The sequence below is a fragment of the Echinops telfairi genome, unplaced genomic scaffold, assembly GCF_000313985.2.
Source record: "Echinops telfairi isolate 266 unplaced genomic scaffold, ASM31398v2 ScPeMD7_7423;HRSCAF=8461, whole genome shotgun sequence".
NCBI classification, from domain to species: domain Eukaryota; kingdom Metazoa; phylum Chordata; class Mammalia; order Afrosoricida; family Tenrecidae; genus Echinops; species Echinops telfairi.
Window position 1 is genome coordinate 3,915,116 of NW_022111323.1, and position 8,192 is coordinate 3,923,307.

The following is an 8,192-nucleotide window of genomic DNA, read 5'->3' on the forward strand; positions in this document are numbered from 1 at the left end:
AATAAAATAATTCTAAAAAAATGAGCAGTGCAGGAAAGGAAATACCTACAGGAGCAAAGGCCCTGAGATGGTAACAGGGGATGAGGTATAGATAATAAGGAAGGGGATTGTCCCTGTATAGGAACATTGTTATTTTAATACCCTAACAGAAATGAAGACAGAAAGTAAGTGAAGGTGAAGATTCAAGTGTGTCTGTGCATTTATTGAATGGAAGAGAAGATAATTTCCCTGCACTAGCTCTTCCTCAAGGACGACATAAAGCTGGAAGTGTATGTTTTGAGAGACTTTTCAGGCAAACACAATGGTTAAAGAAGTGGAAAATAGAATTTCAAACAATTGAAAGAGAATAAGCATAAAAAAATGAACCAAGAAATATATTTTGGACAAACGAAAAAGAGGCCATCAGAAGGAGTAATGAGCAATGGGGTGGGGTCAATGGAATGGTAGGGTCAATAAACTGAAGATGTTGCTGAAATGGGAGAACCATTGGGATGCGGGTGCCAGAGTAGTGTTCAGCTTGGAATTCAAAGATGTTTGAAACGGAGATTTTAGTGATATCATAACTGAGTAAAGGTGATGACAGGACCCCCAGGGGTTCTCTGGCCAGGTGGTATAAAGATGTCAAATGTGAGAACCCTGTTGAATAGTCTACATACAGCAATGTTGAGGTCCTACCTATAGGGAAAAGAATGAGACAAGTGATAAGCAAGGGATGAAAGTCTAAAATTTACCAGGAATTAGGAAGAATATCCAGAAAAATAATCTATGAGTCAACAATTAGGTATCAATTCCCTTCTATATCTCAAGTACTAGGTGATGGAGGTATACCAGTGAATAAGAACGATTAGGTCTCTATCCTCAAAGATATTATATCCTAGTGGAGGGAATCAGAAATTAAATCCACAAATCAATAAAAAAGATCATCTCAGCTACTTTTGAATAAATACTATAAAATGAAAAATAGCCAATCTAATGGCCCTTTAACAAGGGGAAGGGGCCATTGATTTAAACAGGGGTCCAGGAAATGCTTCTTTGAGGAGGTGACATCTAAGTTGACATTAGTATAATGAGAAGAAATTAGCCAGGAGAAGATCTTGGAAAAGAGAATTCCAAACAGAAGGAAGAAAAAGATTGAAGACCTAAACATGGAAATGAGACTGGCACAGGCAAGAGGTAGAAAGAAGATGGGACAAAAAGAAGGACAATGTAGCTAGTGTCACTAACTAGAAGACAGTGGTGAGAGATGATGTCAGAGAAGCAATTAAAGGCCAGAATCTTGGGAGAAGAAAGACGCAGATGGCACATGCTTCCAAATAGAGAGGGCTTATAAAGATGGAAGGGGAACAGGAAAGACAGCACCCTCAAATAAATTAACATAGAAAAGATTGTAAAGCCAAGTTAATGGAATAGGAAATGTGTGTAGAGATATATATCTATTTTGTCAGTCAGTTTGTCCTACTGTGGCATGCGTATTGCTGTCATTGGTATTTCAAAGGCCAGCAGGGTCATCCACAGTGAACAGCTTTCAGCAGAATTCCTTTTCCCATCTATGAAAAAGGAACAAGTTGTCCATTTCAGAGTAATTAGTCACTGAAAACTTTGTGGATAGAATTGAAATATTGTCAGTTACTGAATGTCTCATGAACAGATGCAGAACATTGTTGGAGACAGAGACAGAAGGTGAGGCCCTCAGGTTGGAGGGCACTCAGAATATGACTGAGGAACAGCTGTTTTCTCAAAGTAGAGTCAAACATAACCACATGGATGGAGTAAAGCATGTGGGATCTTAATTTGCTGATGGGGCATGACTCAAAATGAGAAGAAACAACTGCAAACATCAATTAATAAACAGAACATGGAATATATGTAGTATTAATTTAGGAGAGTTGGAAGTTGTAAAAAATTATATGAAATGCATATTGAATTAGAAAATCATATGGTTTATTAGGCAGGGAATGACAGTTTCAGGAAGAATAGCATCATATACATCTTCAAGAAGGACATTTTAGCTTTGTGCAATGGCAATATCATAGCCAGTGAGGTTTACCTGAGGCACGATTATTGCTAATTAAAAGAAGGACATTTTAAAATCTATCTCCAAGTACAATGCTGTCTGTAATTGAATAATATCTATCTGCATTGGAGGAAATCCAGTAAATACAACTATTATTCAAATTTATGAACTAACCACTAAAGCTAATAACGTAGAAACTGTGTCTTCAGTCTGAAATCGATCAAACATGTAATCAAGATGCATTGATAATTATTGCAATTGGAAACAAATAGGAAGGAATAGCAATTGGAAAATATATCCTTGGTGATAGAAATAAAGCTGGAGATTGCATGACAGAATTTTACAAGACCAACAACATGTTCATGGCAAATACCTTTTGTCCACAACACAAATCGCGATTATACATGGGGACTTCTCCAGATGGAATACACAGAAATCAAATTGACTACATCTGTGGGAAAAGATGATGGAGAAGCTCAATACAATTTCAAAACTCACTGCCCTTCAGTCGATGCACATTCCTAACAATCCTATAGGACAAGGTAGAACTTCCCCTGTAAGTTTCTAAGATTGTAACTGTTTATAGGAGTAGAAAGATCCGTCCGCAGCTAAAATGAAGCCAGAGGCCAGCTGTGCAAGACTATTAGTGTTCATAAGAAAGTTTAAAGTTCAGGTTTAAGGTGAAAAAAATTAAAACAAGACATGGGAGAAGAGGAGGCAGTGAGAGGGAAGCAGTGAGCCAATAACGTCAGGGACAGTGGAATAGCAAGGGAGCTAAAATCAACGGTGAGGAGAGGGTAGCATTCCTGGTGAAGTTTGACCAACTGTAATGTATCCAAAAGAAACTTCTGAGAGGTGAATGATGGGTGAACATGGTTGTAGGGCAGGAAGGGGAAAAAAAGAAAATAGAGGAAAGAACTAGGAAGTAAACACTATGTATAGGTATAAATATAGATATATGTATTTAAATATAAATATGTGAAGATGGGCATATTTGTCAGTATACATATATACAATAAGGAAGCAGATGGACTTTGGGCCTCTACTTAAATCTTACCTCAGTACAGAACGATGTATCCTAATATTGTGGCAAGGTATATACCTTCCCAACACGATCTCTGGAGACAAAATGTGTGCATAAGATAATGTGGTGAAGAAAGCTGATGGTGCCCAGCTATTTAAAAGATATAGTGCCTGGATCTTAAAGGCTTGACGTTACACAAGCGACCATATAACAAGGAAACAATAAAGTCCAGATGGAAGAAGCACACTAGCCTGTGTGATCATGATGTCAATGGGAACAGGTATTAGAAGTTCAAAAACAAGCAATCAAATTGATGCGAAGGAGTGTGGACAAAGTGGACACCCAAAACCCACCTGTAAGATAATTGGACAGTGCCTCACAGAAGGGCCACATGGAAGGATGATGTAACCAGGATACAGTACAGCACTGATGAAACACATCGCTATCCTCTAGCTCAGTAGGTCTCAACCTGTGGGTCACGACCCCTTTGGGGTCGAACGACCATTTCGCAGGGGTTGCCTGGTTCATAACAGTAGCAAAATCACAGTTATGAAGTAGCAATGAAAATAATTTTATAGTTGGGGGTCACCACACCATGAGGAACTGTATTAAAGAGTTGCAGAATTAGGAAGATTGAGAAACACAGCTCTAGCTCTTTAATTACACAACCCCCACACACACACACTATTATGGCCTTATTTTTGCCTCAATAATCCTACTAGACCTGTGTATGTACACTTGTTCAGTCGAGATCTTATGATACAAGAAATCCAAGATAGATTAACCTCACAGAAACAGTAATGGAAGTAGCAATTCCCTGAGGGCATGGGAAGAGATGGGGAGGAGGGGGTAAGGGGGAAAGATGGAACTGACAGCAATGATGAATGTATATCCCCATTCGAGGATAATGAACAACAGAATTGTATGTTAAAGGATACATTGGATGGTGTAATGAATGGCAATATTAATAATATATAAAGGAGCTCTTATAGATATTATTACAACCCATAGTTCCAATAGATTAAGCATAATTGTACAATTGCTGTCATCATCATTTTCAATACATTTTATTTCTTCTTAAACTCTTTGCCTTCTGAAGAGAGACATTGGACAGTGCATGATATGACGAAATAAAAATTTATAAATTATCAAGGGTGCATGAGGGAGGGGGGAGCAGGGAAGGAGGGGGAAATTAAGGAGCTGATGCCAGGGGCTTAGGTGGAGAGCAAATGTTCTGAGAATGATGAGGGCAATGAATGTACAATTGTGGTTTACACAATTGAGGTATGTATGAATTGTGATAAGAGTTGTATGAGCCCCTAATAAAATGATTTTTAAAAACCCTCTTTGCCCTCTTTGTGTATGATGTCTTCCTACAGCTCTTCAGGTCTTCTGTCATTAGTGTTCAATGCAGTAGTGTTCTTGAGATGTTTCCGAAATTCAGGTGAAATATATTCAAGATCACATTTTAACTCACATAGGCTTGTTTTAAACATCATCAAGAATATCATGCACGGAGAGGGCAAAAGATCATTTAAAAGACAGTAAGGAAAGAAAAGACAAACGTGAATGTCAGAAGAGACTCTGAAACTTGTTCTGAAACATAGAGTACCTGGGGGATGGAGGGAAGTTGGGGTAGAAAGGGGGAACCGATTACAAGGATCTACATATAACCTCCTCCCTGGGGGATGGACAACAGAAAACTGGGTGAAGGGATACGTCGGACAGTGTAAGGTATGACAAAATAATAATAATTTATAAATTATCAAGGGTTCATGAGGGAGTGGAGCAGGGAGGCAGGGGGAAATGAGTTGATACCAAGGGTTCAAGTAGAAAGCAAATGTTTTGAGAATGATGATGGCAACAAATGTACAAATGTGCTTGACACAATGTATGGATGGATGGATTGTGATAAGAATTGTATGAGCTCCCAATAAACTGATTATAAAACAAACAAACATAGAGTACCTAAAGCAAATGGAAGAAATGATGCAGTTATCAATGGGAATGAGGCGGAGGGCAGAGTGGATACCCAAAGTCCATCAGTAGTCAATTGGACAACCCTTGTCAGAATGGCCACAAGGAAGAGAAGAGCCAGTCAGGGTGCAGTGTAGCACCGATGAAACACATATCCTTCCTCCAGTTCTTCAATGCACACCCCTCCTCCCCCTGTAGCCACTACCATGACCCTAATTCTGTCTTACAAATCTGGCTAGACCAGAACATCTATACTAGTACAGATAAGAGCTCTCAGCACAAGGAATCCAGAATAGATAAATCCCTTAGGACCAATAAGGCAAGCAGCAATACTAGGAGGGTAAGGGGGGAGGAGAAACGGGGAACTGATCATAGTGATCAACATATGGCCCCCATCCCAGGGGGCAGACAGCAGAAAAGTGGGTTAAATGAGACAGCAGTCAGTGTAAAACATGAAAAAAAGAGAATTTATAAATATCAAGGGAGCACAGGGGAGGGAGGATGGGGGAGGAAAGGGGAAAACCTGAGGAGCTGATGCCAGGGGCTCAAGTAGAAAGAAAATGTTTTGAAAAAAATGATGACAACATATGTGTACATATGTGTTTGATAAAATGGATATGTGTATGGATTATGATAAGAGCTGTAAGAGTCCCCAATAAAATAAAATTAAAATTAAAAAAAGAAAGAAGAAAGCAATCATCTACATTAGTGATTTATACACCTTATAACTTATTATTTCTTTCGTCTTCGGAAATTGTCAACCTTAGTATTCTTATTTTTGTACACTAGTTATCAAAGATAGTATTTATAACTAACTAGTTATATTATCAGTAAATCATTATTCAAAAAAACAACAACAAAATAAATGATGCAGTAGAAAATTTCATAGGGCAGCTCAAGAATATAAAGTAAAATGTTATAAAGAGATGTGCAAAGACCTAGGGTTAGAAAACCATAAAAGAAGAACATGCTCAGCATATTGTAAACTGAAATAACTAAGAAAAGAATTAGTTGCTTTTGCCTTGAGTTGTAATATTGAAATATCCCATAGGAAAAATATTGAATGATACAAGAAGCTTCAAAAGGAGATGGAAAAAATTCATAAAATCACTGTATCAAAAAGTAGTTGGCATTCCACTATTTCAAGGGTTAGCATATGAATGAACAAGAACCAATGGCACTAAAAGAAGTCCAAGTTACACTGAAGGCATTCGCCTAAAACAAGCCTCCAGGAACTGATGGGATAGCAACTGAAATGTTTCAACAAGCTGATGAAGCATTGGAAGCACTTACTTGTCTATACCAGGAATTTTGGAAGATACCTACTTAGTCAGCTGACTGAAAGAGATTTATATTTGTACCCATTTCTAAGAAAGTGACCCAACAAAAATGCACAGACTATAGAATAATATTATTAGCATCACATGCAAGTAAAATTTTGCTAAAGATAATACAAAACTGATTGCAGCAGTACATTGATAGGGAGCTGTCAGAGCTCCAGGTAGGATTCAGAAGAGGATTTGGAACAAGGGATATCATAGCTGATGTCAGATGGACTTGACTGAAAAAACATAACGATGTTTACTTGTGTTTAATTAATTATGCAAAGATATTCAACTGTGTTGATCATATCAAACTATGGATTGCCTTGGGAAGAAGTGGGGGTTCCAGAACACTTCATTGTGCTCAGAACTTGCACATGGAGCAACAGGTTCTGTTCTGACAACAGAATAAGGCATACTGCATGATTTAAAATCAGGAAAGGTGTGTGTCAGGGTTGTATCCTCTCACCATACATATTCAGTCTGTATACTGAGCAAATAATCAGAGAAGCTGTATTATATTAAGACGAATGCAGCATCAAGATTTGAGGAAAGCCTATTAACAGCCTGAGATATGCAGCTGACACAATCTGACTCGCTGAAAGTGAGAAGAATCTGAAGCACCTGATGATCAAGATAAATTATTGTATCCTTCAGCATGGATTGCAAACAATGTAAAGATTGAAATCCTCACAACTGGACAGCAAGTAGAATAAGGGTTTCTGGGGAGCAGGCGTGGGGGTCCAGTGGTGGTGGTTGGGGGTGGTGGTAAAAGGGACCCCATGTCAAGGAGTCCAAGAAGGAAAAGAATATTTGGAAACTGATTGTAGTAGCAATTGTACAATACTGCTTGATGCGATTGAACTTTAGGATTATTATGTATTAACCCCAATTTAAAAAATAATAATAAAAGAAGCACACTAGTCGTTGTGATACAAGTATTACAAATGATAAAATCCAAGCAGGATGTAGGGAATGAATATTATAATAGCTTAAATTGTGAACAACCAATTTTTTGAAAGCTTTGGATGACAATGAAAGCCCAAAATCCATTCACAGAGTCCACACATGAAGTAAGCCTCCAGTGAATCCCCTATGACCACAGACCAGGGATGTGAATAGCCTTGCAGTGTTTTTCATTTTGCTTTGTTTTTCTGTATAGGAAATCCAGAACGGGTAGAGCTATGGAGACAGTGACTACATTTATGGTTTCTTAAAGGGTATGGAAGGGAAGGTTGGGGTGGGGAGTGGGGAATGATGACTATGTGTACAAGAAGGAAGTAAACAAAGTGCATTAGAATGACTGTAGAAGATCAAAGGGATAAACCTGACTTGGACAGTTAAGTGTTCTGAGGTTGATTGTGGAGATGATTGTAAGACTCTTACTAATATGACTGAAATACTGCATTGTATTACATGTGAAATATATGGCAATAAAGCAGTTAAATTTTTCTTTAAAAAAAAGTGTGAAAGGTCTGGAACTAAGTCAAACTGTGTCACTGTGTTAAAGTCATTGGGGGGAAAAAACTTCTTTTTCACGAAAAGAAATAGGAAGTGTCATTTGAACTTGGAATTATAATAATAAGTTAGGGTTCCTGGTTTGTAGAAAGAGGTTAGCTTGACTGCCATCTTTGTGAGAATATTGACTAGGACAGTTCTCTTCTTGGAACACAATTCCTCAATCTTAATTATCCAAAGTATCTCTCTGACTTTGCAGACACAGACAACTGACCCTTAAAACAAGAGCCGGCCATCTAGCACAGAAGCAACAAAGCCCACATGGAAGAACATATCAGCCTGTGTGATCAGGAGCTGTCAAAGGGATCACTGAAGACAAATGGGTGCATAAGCAAAT

General features: G+C 38.2%; 1 non-coding gene across 1 annotated transcript; it reads left to right on the forward strand.

Moving 5' to 3' along the window:
* The first annotated feature begins 2,007 nt into the window (after positions 1-2,007).
* On the forward strand, positions 2,008-2,152 carry LOC115872320. Its single transcript, XR_004047799.1, has one exon. It is a non-coding gene; the product is annotated as a U4 spliceosomal RNA (small nuclear RNA).
* Positions 2,153-8,192: the final 6,040 nt, after the last annotated feature.